Source organism: Mixophyes fleayi, chromosome 5, assembly GCF_038048845.1.
Source record: "Mixophyes fleayi isolate aMixFle1 chromosome 5, aMixFle1.hap1, whole genome shotgun sequence".
In the NCBI taxonomy this organism is placed as follows: domain Eukaryota; kingdom Metazoa; phylum Chordata; class Amphibia; order Anura; family Limnodynastidae; genus Mixophyes; species Mixophyes fleayi.
Window position 1 is genome coordinate 18,692,421 of NC_134406.1, and position 15,042 is coordinate 18,707,462.

At 41.8% G+C, this 15,042-nt stretch overlaps 1 protein-coding gene across 4 annotated transcripts in view; it reads left to right on the plus strand.

Annotated features, from left to right (window-relative positions):
• The window catches only part of ICA1 (islet cell autoantigen 1), an 85,793-nt gene that overhangs the window by 30,281 nt on the left and 40,470 nt on the right, over nt 1-15,042 (plus strand). The window contains exon 1 of one of the 4 annotated variants that reach the window (XM_075211748.1): nt 14,238-14,323. The exons of 1 other annotated variant lie outside the window; for it this stretch is intronic. The gene's annotated coding sequence lies outside the window, so the exon portion shown is untranslated. Of the gene's footprint in view, nt 1-14,237; nt 14,369-14,501; nt 14,859-15,042 lie in introns of those variants that run through there. 2 more of the 4 variants (XM_075211750.1, XM_075211749.1) reach the window with 2 other exon arrangements.

Below are 15,042 nucleotides of genomic sequence, written 5' to 3' on the forward strand. Positions count from 1 at the left end.
TCCAGAATGTCACGAAGAGTGATCAGATGAATTGCAATTAAGTCCCTATTTGCCATGACAATGAACTTTATCACAAAAACAACAATTTCACTGGATTTCAGCCCTGCCATAAAAGGACGAGCTGACATCAGGTCAATGATTCTCTCGTTAACACAGGTGAGAGTGTTGACGAGGACAAGGCTGGAGATCACTCTGTCATGCTGATTGAGTTAGAATAACAGACTGGAAGCTTTTAAAGGAGGGTGGTGCTTTAAATAATTGTTCTTTCTCTGTTAACCATGGTTAGCTGCAAGGAAACACGTGCCGTCATCATTGCTTTGCACAAAAAGGGCTTCACAGGCAAGGATATTACAGCTAGTAATATTACACCTAAAACAACCATTTATTAGATCATCAAGAACTTCAAGGAGAGAGGTTCAATAGTTCTGAAGAAGGCTTCAGGGCACCCAAGAACGTCCAGCAATCGCCAGGACCGTCTCCTAAAGTTGATTCAGCTGCAGGATCAGGGCACCACCAGTGCAGAGCTTGCTCAGGAATGGCAGCAGTCAGGTGTTAGTAAATCTGCACGCACAGTGAGGCGAAGACTTTTGGAGGATGGCCTAGTGTCAAGAAGGCCAGCAAAGAAGCCACTTCTCTCCAGGAAAAACATCAGGGACAGACTGATATTCTCAAAAAGGTACAGGGATTGGACTGTTGAGGATTGGGGTAAAGTCATTTTCTCAGATAAATCCCCTTTCAGATTGTTTGGGGCATCTGGAAAAACGCTTGTCCGGAGAAGGAAAGGTGAGCGCTACCATCAGTCCTATGTCATGCCAACAGTAAAGCATCCGGAGACCATTCATGTGTGGGTTGCTTCTCAGCCAAGGGAGTGGGCTCACTCACAATTTCTCCCAACCATCCAAGAACAGCTTGGTGATGAACAATGCCTGTTGCAGCATGATGGAACACTTTGCCATAAGGCACAAGTGATACCCAAGTGGCTCAGGGATCAAAACATCGACATTTTGGGTTCATGGCCAGGAAAACTCCCCAGACCATAATCCCATTGAGAACTTGTGGTCAATCCTCAAGAGGTGGGTGGACAAATAAAATCCCACAAATTCTGATAAACAATCTTTCAAGCATTGATTAGGCAAGAATGGGCGGCCATCAGTCAGTATGAGGCCCAGAAGTTGATTGACAGCATGCCAGGGCAAACTGCAGAGGTCTTCAAAAGGATGGGTCAACACTGCAAATATTGACTCTTTGCATAAACTTAATGTAATTGTCAATAAAAGCATTTGACACTTATGAAATGCTTGTAATGTTACTTCAGTATACCATAGCAACATCTGACAAAAAGGTCTAAAAACACTGAAACAGCATACTTTGTGAAAACCAATACTTGTGTCATTCTCAGAAATTTTGGCCACGACTGTACACTGAGGGGATTATTATATAAACAAATTACATACAATGACATGAAACAGAAGTAAAGATGACCCTGCCCAAATGAGCTTACAATCTAAAAGGTGTGAGGAACACTTGATATATTAGGAAGAGAACTAACTATAGTGTCAGGATTCCCAATATGAAGACCACGAAGAGTAATATAAAGGAAGCGAAGTGTCTTCATTTTAATCACAGGAATAAACAATATGCAGTCAATGGTACGGCAGCTAGCAAAAGTCCATAGAAACAGCAGAAACAGGATACCAGGATTACCAGGTTTAGCTGAGGAAACAGAAGTTATTGGAGACTAGGCATGGTTAGAAAACTGCAGATACAGGATACCAGGATCTCTAGGTTTAGCTGAGAAGTTGCAGTTACTGGACACCAGGCACATTTAGAGAACTGCATGTACAGGATAGTTTAGTTGAGTAGCTGGAGTTACTGGAGACCAAGCACAATAGGACAACTGTGGATACAGGATACCGGGATCTCCAGGTTTAGCTGAAAAGTTGAAGTTACTGGAGACCAGCCACCATAGGATAGCTGCGGGCAGAGCCGGATTAAGGGAATGGAGGCCCCTGGGCTAAGGGGGCCTCCATTCCCCCGTGAGCCCCCCCCCCCCCCCCGTGATCTGAGCTGCCCCCAAGGCACTTACCTCCTTCTCCTGGCATTGCAGTCCTTCCCCGGCGCGCTGTACGGTCTTTACTGAGAAGATCTCGTGAGAGTGAGACTCCCGAGAGCTTCTCAGTAAGGAGACTACAGCGCACCGGGGATGGACCGTAGTGAAAGTGCTTAGCAGCATTGATCGCGCCGGGGGCGCCCTCGCCCGCCACCGATCAATACTGCTGCTGAGCATTTTCAAGAGCCCCCTGGATGCCCGAGGCCCCTGGGCTGTAGCCCAGTTAGACCTAGGGTTAATCCGGCCCTGGCTGCGGGTACAGGATACCGGAGTTTCCAGGTTTAGCTGAGAAGCTGAAGTTACTGGAGATCAGGCACAATAGAATAGCTGCAGGTACAGGATAACAAGATAACCAGGTTTAGCTGGGAAAATGGAGACGCTGGACACCAGGCACAATAGGATAACTGCGGGTATAGGATACCGGGATCTCCAGGTTTAGCCGAGAAGCTGGAGTTGATGGAGACCAGGCACAATAGGCTAGCTGCAGGTATAGGATACCAGGGTAGTCAGGTTTAGCTGTGGAAGCAGAAGACACTGGATTATCCATGAAAGAATCAGACAGGAGGAAGGTCAGGCAAGCCGGGAGATCCACAAAAGTACAAGAGAGTAAACAGGAGCGAAGTCAAACGAAACTTGAGTCAAGGTCACAGAAATAGGTGCAATACGATGAGACAAACAGGAATCAGACAACAGAAGACAAATCAGGACCAGGTCACAAGAGTTTCTCAGAGAGACCCTGGTGCAAAACTAGGGATGATAATAAGAAAGATTATGAGTGAAGTCTACTAGTGGTTGCATGATTGTGGAATTAATTGTAGAGTTTACAGAGCTTTCGATCTGGCTGTCATGTATGTATGTGTACTTTATTTAAAAAAAATAAAAACCTAGTAATATTAGATGATGCACATGGGATGTGTATTATAAAATAGATTAATGCAAGGCTGTACATATTGTTTCCACTCTGCATTCAGCCCCACAATATGCACATGGGTACATCATCATCATCATCTTTTATTTATATAGCACAACAAAATCTGCAGAGCTGTAAGAGAATATTTGTAATTCACATCAGTCTCTGACCCATTGGAGCAAACAATCTAAATTCCCTAACACACACAGACTAGGGTTAAACTTGTCAGCAGGCAATTAACTTACTGATATGTTTTTGGAGTGTGGGAGGAAACTGAAGCACCCAGAGGAAATCCACACAAACACAGGTAGAACATGCAAACCCCACATAGATAAAATCATTTTGTCTGAATTTTTTTATAGTTTAAAATTAAAGGTTTTTATAAGCAAGTTCTTATTTTTATACATATAGTCTGCTAACAATATTAATATAATACTTTGTACATGTATATGTATAATAATAATAATGTATTTTATCCAATTATTATTAGACCAATTATGTATATTATCCCATTATTAATAGACCAATTATATTGGCCTGTGGTCTGATTTTTCAACCAATTTCTAATAATCCATTGTATACAGGACCTCCTATATGTTGTTTTTGGACTTGTTAAACTTAACACTCAGTTTTAAAAATAAAAAAAACTATTTCAGATTTGAGAATTGTTTTTTTCTACAAATATCAGGGACTGTAATGGGATCCAATGTTGCTCCATCGCTTTAGTTCACCTATTTGCACTTCTTTGAAAGGGATTAGTTCTAGAACAAACCAGATATCACCAGCAATGTTGACAGTACTCTAGATATATTGATGATATTTTTATACTGTGGGAGGGCGACTTGGAACCTTTCAGTAATCTTATTGATTGTATTAAGAATGACAACTTCTATTACTTCAGTTACATTTTTAGAGTTGGTGATTCAACTGAGCAATTAACATATTACCACTTCCATTTATAGAAAGTCAACTGAAAGCAATATTTTATTGCAATATACTAGTGACCATCCTCTAGTCTTTAAGAGGTTTACCTTATTCTCAATTTATCAGATTACATTCTATTACAAGTTGTGTAAGGAGACCAGGTTGGAACCATAGTTCTTTAGATACCCGGCTCTCTAGGTTCACAGTTCACACAGGTAAGGAGGCAAGAAAAAGATAATAATTCCTTTTATTAAACAAAGTGCATACAGTTAGTAAAATACCAAAGGGCTCCCCAAGGAGAAATGTGTTCCCCCACCAAATATAATAAGTGTCAGAAAGCCACCAGTGCAAGCAAAAACTCCCAACAAAGTCCCCAGCAGGTTACCTCCCAGCAGGCACAAACTTCCGGTAATAAAGTCCACAGATGACAATCCAAGTGGGCCAGGGGTTCTGATCCGTAAAGTGGGTCTCTGTATCTTGCTGATCCCAGCCGCTTGGGCAACTCTCCCCCAGTTTGGTGGGACCCTGGGTATTAGTCTCCCTATCGATATAGGTTCACCAATTCCGCAGAATCAGTACTAGAGGTGCACTCCGCTCTGTCCGAAAAAGCTTCTGATATAGCAATACTTTCTTGCCCTGAGAGAATACGGTTACTCAATATCAGTCCAAGTCCTTTCTCTTCCAAGATTCTCCAACAACTCTCCCAGCCCGGGCATCCCTTTTTGTCCCTTCTCAAAAGACACCTAATCCTGGTCCCCTCCCTTGGTCAACACCCCACCCTTCCTTGTCCGATTGTGATTGGTGGTGTGAAGAGTTTGGGTGGTAACAGGGGTGGAGGTAGGGTATGACATCTTTCCACTTCTTCTTCATTTTTTGGGGGGACAAGCATGGATAATTGGATATAGTACAGATGAAAATCTGGGATGTAGGTGAATATTACAGAGGATGTTTTTATTAATTACAAATAAAGTAATTTTTAAAAATGGTGTGTGTGTGTGTTTTACTTACATTTTCTCTTAGTGCACTACAGGTCCAGGTAGGGACTTGGTACCAGGGCATGCTGGCACTTTTGGTTCCCCCAAACCATAGGTGTGCTGGTGCTTGTAGAACCAGCATGCCCAAACAGTTAATGACAGCCTGGGCATTTGGAGACCTGTGGTACACCAGGGACAAAATGCTTTATTATTACTGTTAAATTTGTATTATTATCCCACACATATCGCCCTGGGGTGGGAAGAGCCCTAGTGCTTTCAGCATGAGGCTGGGTCCCCGTAGGCTGGGCAGACTTTTTTTTTGTGAACCCCATCTCCCTAGGGAATGCAGCACCATGCAGTCCAGCATTAAGCTGGTTTGTCATTATGGCATTGCTGCTTTTAATCTAATGTATTATGTCGAAATTGTGACTGTCGGCAATCACAATGTCGACATTTTAACTGTGACCACATTTTGATTGTTGACAGTATGGTGTCAACATTCTGAATGGTGACATTTTCATTGTCGCAATTGTGTGCCCAACCACTTCTATAGTGTAGAACATTATTTGTGTCAACTTCTTCACAGTATGTGGAAGTATGTATTGTCTCATCCACTATTGTTAGAGTGATATCCAGAATATTGATGTGAGAGGTGTGGGAAGGGCCATGAAAGTGAGATTAAAAGAATTATGATTTAAATAATGAAAAAGTCCCTGGTAGAGAGGACATCCCCATTTCAAATAAAAAATAGATCACATAGAGGACCAAGTTCACCCCAAAATCGCCATTCCAAATAGAGTGGTCTTTGAAGAGGCCCATGTACAGGTTGGCAAAACTTGGAGCAAATCTGTTCCCCATCGCAGTGCCTAAAGTCTGTAAATAATAAACATGATAAAAAGAAAATAGCTAGATATAATAAAAGCAATACATTATAGGATAAACTCACAATGCTCCCTTATCAGCCCACCATCCCTGAAAAGATTCAACTGCTTCCAGCCGTCTCTGGTGTCATATGTTGGTATTTGTGTTATAATTTTTGTGTAACAAACTTTTTAAAACCTCTACACATAGCTGATCATTCAGATCTAAGAGGATGGGTGAGCAGGAGAGGTTTTTGGTTTTCAGTTGTTTATTAGCAAAATATCTCTTTCAGTAAAGCTTTCTAATATAGCTATTTAATTTCACAAATATGTGAGACCCTTTGATCGCAATTTGATTTCAAAGTCTGTAAGATTCTCAGATGATAAATTTAAAATAGGTCTGGCTTCCACCACCTCAGGACAAGCAGAAAACAATGAGTAACATGCTCTGCGGTCCACAGGTGTACAGAGAGTCGCCCCTTGATGTGCTGTCTCCAACCTTTTGAATCTACTTTAAATAAATGGCATTGTGGGGGAGGGGGGATTATTTTTGAATATAGGTACATAACTAGGAACAGTGATGCACCTAGACCACACCAGTACACAAACCAGCCAGTGCCTACTATTATCAGATTATTTAAAATTTTAATCCTACCTTGGACTCTGCAAATCCCAGTAAAAATGGGCGTGTTTGCACATAAACAGGTGTGTGAGGTCACACTTTTGCAAATGACCCTCAAATCTAGTTTTAATGTTCAATTTCCTCCCTTCTCCATGGAGAGTCTGCTGTGAGTATTTGCTGGACATTGGTAAATAACCAGAGGCGAACATTTATAGAATATACAGCGTAATTGTAAACCCATATAATAATGCAATTTTCAGTATTCCTTTTATTTTTTAATTTCTTTGTGTTTCTGAATCTGATAGTTTTCAGCATCTTAAAGAGCCACTAAAGATGATCTCCTTCTACCCTTTTGTAGCGAGTGAATTAAGACACCGTCAGTTTAAAGAGAATCGGCGTCGATGTTCGAGATTGTAGATCTTATGCAGACTAAGGGCTAGATTTACTAAGCTGCAGGTTTGAAAAAGTGGGGATGTTGCCTATAGCAACCAATCAGATTCTAGCTGTCATTTTGTAGAATGTACTAAATAAATGAAAGCTAGAATCTGATTGGTTGCTATAGGCAACATCCCCACTTTTTTAGACCCGCAGCTTAGTAAATCTAGCCCTAAGTCAGGAACCAACTTCTTCCAACCCAGAAGGGACAGCATCTCATAGTGCTTACATACCGGGCAGAAGGGAATATCTCTCTCCTTGGCACTCAACATATCCTGAGAGGACCAAATGGAATAAGATCATATGCTCCTTGCCAGGTGGGTGGATAAAAAAAAACCTATAAAAGTGCAGACCAGGTTCACCCCAAAATCGCTATTCCAAATAGAGTGGTCTTTGAAGAGACCCATGTATAGGTTGGCAAAACTTGGAGCAAATCTGTGCCTAAAGACTGTAAATTAAACATCATTATCACCATTTATTTATATAGCGCCACTGATTCAGCAGCGCTGTACAGAGAACTCATTCACATCAGTCCCTGCCCCATTGGAGCTTACAATCTAAATTCCCTAACACACACACAGACAGAGACTAGGGTCAATTTTGATAGCAGCCCATTAACCTACCAGTATGTATTTGGAGTGTGGGAGGAAACCCACGCAAACACGGGGAGAACATACAAACTCCAGACAGATAAGGTCATGGTCGGGAATTGAACTCATGACCCCAGCGCTGTGAGGCAGAAGTGCTAACAACTCTCCAGGCCCAAGGCAGCTGCCTCTTCAGCCTACCCCTTGTCTCAGCATTTTTATTCTAAAACCCTACACAAACTTATGATACAGTCTTGTAACATTATAAGTAGTTTCAGCCTGATGAGCAGCCCTTCCCTATACCAGCCTACTAGTAATTGTGCATTTTACACAGGAATCAAACACACTGTATTCCACAGGCAGAGCTCTCTTATATCTTCTTGTTTAATTAACTTTGTTAGTTTGTGCATTTCACAACCAATGTAAAACATTGCTGATTCTACCAAGATGAACAAAATAATGCATACACAATATATATATATATATATATATATATATATATATATATATATATATATATATATATATATATATATATATATATATATGCATGTGTTGTGTTAGAGACTGGTTTGTGGTAGGGTAGCTTTAGTAGCTGCTTATGGTGGCTGTTTTGGAAGCTTGTGTGGAGAGGTTGAGGCTAAATAAGATGAAATAGGGATCTAACAAGAACACGAGGACATGCACTGAAAATTAAGGGAAGTTCAGAGGAAATATGAGGAAAAACTACGTCACAGAAAGGGTAGTGGATAAGTGGAATAGCCTCCCATCAGAGGTGGTAGAGGGTAATACAGTAGAGCAATTTAAACTTGCCTTGGATAGACATAATGATATCCTTACAAAAACTAAGAATCAAACAGGGATTGAGGTTACCATAGGTTAAAAATTGGGCAAACTAGATGGGCCAAGTGGTTCTTATCTGCAGTCAAATACTTTGTTGCTATGTAACATTTTATTTATCAAAGCAAATACTGAACATGGAAATTACAATGAACACAGAGAAGTATTTGGGGATTTACATCACAATAGCAGTATACAAACTTTTGCTTATATTTATCATTCCATTCTGCAAAAACATCAGACAATTCACATTTTACTTCTCTACTTTTGTAGGATACAGGATATAGGAGAGAGTATTATTATATCTGAGAGGGATTCTATATCTAGATGACTCCAATAGCCAGTATGTCACAAGCCGGAGCCTCTGTCTCACCTGCCGGGGTGCAGTGCACAAGGCAGGTCTCATTTGTTGGGCCTCCCTCTAGCGGTGACAGCTTTTCTTCCGATGGCAGGCACCATCTTGGATTTCGGGTGTGCCCATGTGCAGAGCAGTCTTTCAAGATTTTTGATGATTGCTTTTCACGCCCCCTTATCCTCAACACTAAATAAAGCACCTGTTCTGGCATTGTCCTGTAGCCCAAACATCTTTGCGAGGGGGGGGGGGGGGGGGTCCCTGTCGAAAACTCATCTCGTTAGACTTCGCGCTTCCGTGGAAGGTGGAGTCAAACCAGGGAGACTGCACAGAGTCCAACCGTCCCTGTGAACTCCGTGATACAGTACACATGAAAGGTGTATGCCATAATCTTCATCTCCTGCTGTCAACACATGCACATTTACCTCTGATCATTATAAACACATAGAAAAAATGTCAATGTTTACAAGTATTACTAATGTTATTCTTTTTTCTATTTTTTGTTTATTTATTGTCAGTGTAGAATCAGTCTACATCAGTGGTCAGGGAACCGGGATAAATTACCCCAAAAGGGGTAAAAATTAAATTCCTGGGGGTAATGCTGCCGAGTCACATGTTGTCAGTTGGATTATAGACCCCTTTAAATGTGAAATTGCTGTTGTACCAGAAGAGCCTCAAGGGTTGGCAGAGGCACTTCTTGAGCTTCGATGCAATAATGAAGCACGTATTGCATTTGAAAACAAAGCAGATCTGTCACATGTTTGGATGTCAACAGCTGCAAAGGCATCAACATTGCACATGAGGAGGCAGTCAAAAAGTTGCTGCCTTTTGCAACAACCTACCTTTGCGAACAAGAATTTTCCACTCTAACGAACATAAAAAACTAAGCAGAGAAATCGATTGGACGCTGAAGACTGTATCCAAATTGCTCTGACATCAAAATGCCCCAATATTGATGCTCTCGTATCAAAAATGAAGCAACATCATTTTTCCAAAACCTGAAGTTTTGAAGTTGAAGCTTTCAAAGAAATTTTGAATAGATTCAATAAAATGTTGTATTCCAATAATTAATAATATATGATTTCCTTCATTTTAAATCAAGGGGGTAACGTTGGCGTATCTAAATATATTTTGGGGTAAAAGGTAAAAAAGTTCCCTGACCCCTGGGCTACATGGTCTTTACTGAGCAACAATACTGCAAATACACAATGACCTTATATAGACCAGGGACAATAGCTCCAAGTTATTAATCTGCCGCAATAACACAGATTTTCCATCAGAGCTTATCGCAGCGATAAAAATTCTGTTGTCGCCACAATTAATTATTAAAATATGGCTGAGTGACACTCAGCTTTTCATCCGGGAGCGATAAGGCTTTGTACATCGCTTTGCCAGGACAGGCTCAGGGCACAAGGGCATTCGTGACCCTGCTAGCCGGCTTGAACAAGCACAGTTGGACTGAAAGCCCTGGCATGGGCTTTAATTTCACTTAGATGAAAACATTTTTTTTCCAAAAATATATAAGATAGGAAAAAAAAATATTTTAAAATATTTCCATTAAAAAAAATGCTTTATGGAAATAATTATCATTAACTTCTGCGATCGCTGTTATGAGAGAATAGCGAAAGTAGGATTGCGTAGTATACGTTTAATAGGCTTTCGTAGTAGCCTTTGATAGATAGGGAGAAACCAAAACACCTGGAGATAAGGCTTTTCTCTGTTTATTAAATAAACCTCATTATGATAAAAGAAAACCACAAGAGGGAAGACCATACTTACCAACTTTCCAGCGTTGGTGTCCGGGAGCCTCCCTGGGGCAGGTGGGCGTGCGGGGGGCGGCACTCCAAACTTGCGTCATTTTGCACCCGCCCCCGTGACGTAATGACACAAAACGCGTCATTTTACAGCAGGGGACGGGGCCAAATGCTGCGATTCCCGGAGAATCGCAGCATTTTGGCCCTAATTCTGCCCACTTCACTAGGAAGTGGGCAGATGCGAAAGATTGCCACACTCTCCCGGGAGTCCAGGAGACTCACCCGAAATGCAGGAGTCTCCCGGACATTCCGGGAGAGTTGGCAAGTATGGGGAAGACACAGGTGGGTAAAGAGCTAAACACCATCCAGGAGACACCTGTAACTCTGACGTTTTTTTATTTTGTATGTAGGGTAAAGTTGTTCATTATTTTTCATTGTGAACTTAGCATGAATGCATCATACTGCACAGAGAGCGGTCTAAATCCGACAGCTCAATGTTAATAACTCACTATTATTGGGTTAATAACCATGAGAAGTGCATTACAAATTACAGAGATCTCAACAGGTTGCAAGAGACATATTTAAAAAAATAATTGCTTAGATATCATTATTATCATCATCATTTATTTATATAGCGCCAACATATTCCATAGCGCTTTACAATTGGGGACAAATACAGTAAGAAACAAAGTGGGTAAACCAAACAAAGAGGTGATAAGGCCCTGCTCGCAAGCTTACAATCTATGGGACAATGGGAGTTTGATACATGAGGTTAAGTCTACAGTTTGCATTTCGGTCCAGACAAGACTGCAAAGGTAAGTGATTCGTAAGCTAAATGATCCCCTCACACAACAATGTTGGTCAGGGGGTAGTTGTCTTGTGTGAAATTGTGTAACGGGTGGTAATAGGATAATGTAGTGAGGTTAAGAAGTGGTTGAGAAATATTATAAGCTTGGCCGAAGAGGTGGGTTTTCAGAGAACGCTTGAAAGTTTGTAGACCAGAGGAGTCATATTGTGCGAGGGAGAGAATTCCATAGAGTGGGTGCAGCCCGAAAAAAAGTCCTGTAACCGGGAATGGGAGGATGTGATGAGGGTGGATGAGAGACGCATATGTGTAGCCTCAAAAGTGTGGAAACCTACATATGTAAATATACAATAAGAAGACAACACTAGTTCAAAAGGAAGAAACATTTAGAGGCAGATTTGATTCTGCACGTGGTGCTGCTGAATATCGCTTTGATATTCAGATGCGATTATTGATGGCTATTGCGGTAAGAAATCTCCACTCATTTTCTCTGCGACCCTCTCAGAATATTCCTGTAAAAACTCTGACGCGATGTGTCTCCGCAGACTGCTCTGCAGATTGCTCTGCAGACACATCGTGTCACCTCGTGCAAAACTGAATCTGCTCTTTAATGTACTTTTTCCAATGTACACTTTTGAGAATATTTGTGGTTATCACTACCTAATAAAACAGAATTAAAAATTCTTACCAACAAACAGCCAGCAGGTGTCGCCAAAGAACCACGAATCACTTCCTTAATACAGCATCAACATTCATAATCCAGGGCAATAGAAGAGAAATATAAACCGGTAACTACTTATATATACATAACTTGCTTTTTGCGATTTTACATTGTTCTTTCAGGTGACAAGTAGTTGTCTTTACATGAAACATACTCTTCTATATTATCATTACCACCAGTGATTTTTTTTCCTGTTTCTTAAATATTATATTATTTAATTATATTATTATTATCATTTATTTTAAAGGTCCCACAAAGTGTCCGCAGTGCCTTACAATGAGCAAACAGTAACCAGTTGCATAGGACAGGGGCCCTGTTAGTGAGAGCTTGCAATCTAGAGGGGAGAAGAGACACAAACAAGGTGGCACTGGGTGGGGAATGAGTTAGGAGGAGGGCTCTTTGATGAAAAGATGAATTGTTAGGGTGTGTTTGAACCTTGGAGACCAGTGGAATTCTGATTGGGCTTAGCAGTGAGCTCCAAAGACGGGGAGCAGCACAGGAGAAGTCTTGGAGGAGGGAATGAGTTGAGGCCATCAGTGATCATTGGCAGAGGGGAGAGGGCCGGAGGGAGCGTGGAGAGAAATGAGGCCGGAGATATAGGGGCAAGAGGAGTGGCTGCTGGTTTAATAGGTGAGGAGTTTCAACTGGATTCTGGACAGGGAGCCAGTGAAGTGACTGGCAGAGAGGTGAGGCCGACGTAGAAAAACAATAGAGGAAAATGAGTCACGCAGCGGCATTGAGGAAGAATTGAAGTGGGGAGAGGAGGTGAGAGAGAAGATGGGTAGGAGGAGGTTGCAATAGTCAAGAGAGATAACAAGAGAGTGGATGAGAGTTTTAGTTGACTCCAAGGTGAGAAAGGGTCTGATCCTAGAGATGCTGCAAAGGTGGAAGTGGCAAGATTGGGAGTAGGACTGAATGTGGCAGCACGGTGGCTAAGTGGTTAGCACTTCTGCCTCACAGTGCTGGGGTCATGAGTTCAATTCCCGACCATGGCCTTATCTGTGAGGAGTTTATATTTCCCCCCCCTTGTTTGCGTGGGTTTCCTCCAGGTGCTCTGGTTTCCTCCCACACTCCAAAAACATACTGGTAGGTTAATTGGCTGCTATCAAATTGACCCTAGTCTGTGTGTCTGTGTGTGTGTGTGTGTATGTTAGGGAATTTAGACTGTAAGCTCCAATGAGGCAGGGACTGATGTGAATGAGTTCTCTGTACAGCGCTGCGGAATCAGTGGCGCTATATAAATAAATGGTGATGAGTGAAGGAGAGGGAGGACTTGAGGAACAGAGAAGAGGACAGTGTTTTCAGAGCCCGCAGCAGCTGGGGGTGAGTGTTCCGTGGAGCCTGTGTCACTGACTGCAGAGCCCGCAGCAGCTGGGGGTGAGTGTTCCAGTGAAATAGATGCAGTAGAGGGAGATAAGGGCCAATGCAAAGGAGTTTTGCTTGAAGAGGTGGCGGTGCAGGGGGGTTGGTTGAGAAGATCTGAGCTATGGGTGTGCAAGTTAAAATATTGTGCATATTAGGAATTCACAAGAAAAGCTTAAATAATAGAAACATATTTGTATTTACATTTACTGGAAGCACTAAAATTGCACAGAAATCAGAATTCAGTTGGCAAAAATCATTTTTACTGCTCATGTCAGTCAAGAGGTATTGATGAAATGGCATCTACATTTAATGTTGAATAACAATGCATATATGCATATTTTGTAGATATGTATGAAACAATATATATAGCAAAGAACAAACCCGTGGCAAACATATAATTTAAGGCGTCTCAAAATTGACCCTTTGGGTCCATATTCAGGCACAGTGACATTACTACCACAATAGGCATTTGTGTGTTTCAAGGGAATATATAATGTAGTAAGTCTATGATCCAAGCACAGGTATCGCTGCAGTGAAAAATCCCCATCAATTTAGTTAAATACCAATGTGGAAAGTTTCCAAACTCACTTTAGAAATCTAAAATTTTCCATGTTCAATCTACTCACAAAAAAAGACTTTATCAGCTAATAGAGCACACAGTTGGATGCTATGTGTGCCCCATGTTTTTAAATAAGCCTTTCAATTTCAAATGTATCTGAAAATATAAAGGTTTGTTGGTAAATAAAAATGCTAAAATATTATTCCATTCCACAAAATCTAGTTTGCATTTTATTATCCAGTATTTACAAAGCACCAAGATATTATGCAATGCTGTATAAATAACTGTTTTATTGTATATGTCTTATTAAACTGCAACTATCCCTCCAGCATAAGTGCACCATCCCTGCACGCAGCCTGCAATCCACCCCTTTATCTGCAGACTGGAGGATCTGACTCCCCTGCACCATGTGACTTCCCACGTCACAGTGATCCTGCTGGGGGGAGGGGGGCAGTAGTCTCTGTGACATCACTGATGACAGCTGGCTCCATGTTACCTGACACAGGTAGGAAGGAGAGATCCCTGCAACCTGCAGCCCTGACCTTCTGCGGTAGGATGGGGGGAGCTGGGTGGGTTTTATAATCTCTGTAGCAACATTGTATCTCTCTGCACAGCCTGGGAGTATCAGTTGCACTGCATGGCATGCCATTAGTAAAGATGGGGGCCTGGGATGGTTGTTTGACTTAACTGAGCATTGTGAACTGGAATAGAAGGCTATAATGGCTGCAGCTTATCAGTCCTGCTGGCTGATAACATGTTTTATGGCTTTGGGAGGAAGCCTTAGCTGATAGGTATTAGTGTATATGGAGATACCAGACAGAGCATCTCCCAGTGCTGACAAGTCACTGGGAATCCTAAAGACTGGGGCAGGTAACTGGCTGCTGAGCCCATAGGAGGGGCGTGTGAGGAGGAGTGAGAACCCAGGCGGCAGCGTACACTGTGCTGTGACCTCCCCTGGAACAGGATCAGACCTGGGGATCCCACCTCAGTGTCACCCACCTGTCTGTGTGTGTCCACAACCTCCTGATTGCTGCTGACAGGTAATCAGGGGGTCTCCTCTGTATGTGGGGGGTGTAGAGTGTCTTATAATACACCAGCAGCTGATTTATAACATATGTTAGCCCTCTATGACTATCAGTATCACTGTTCCCTCAATATTTTTAACATTATAATTATTTTTACTGTGAGAGAGTCACATATAGTCAGCACAGTAATGTGCCCAAG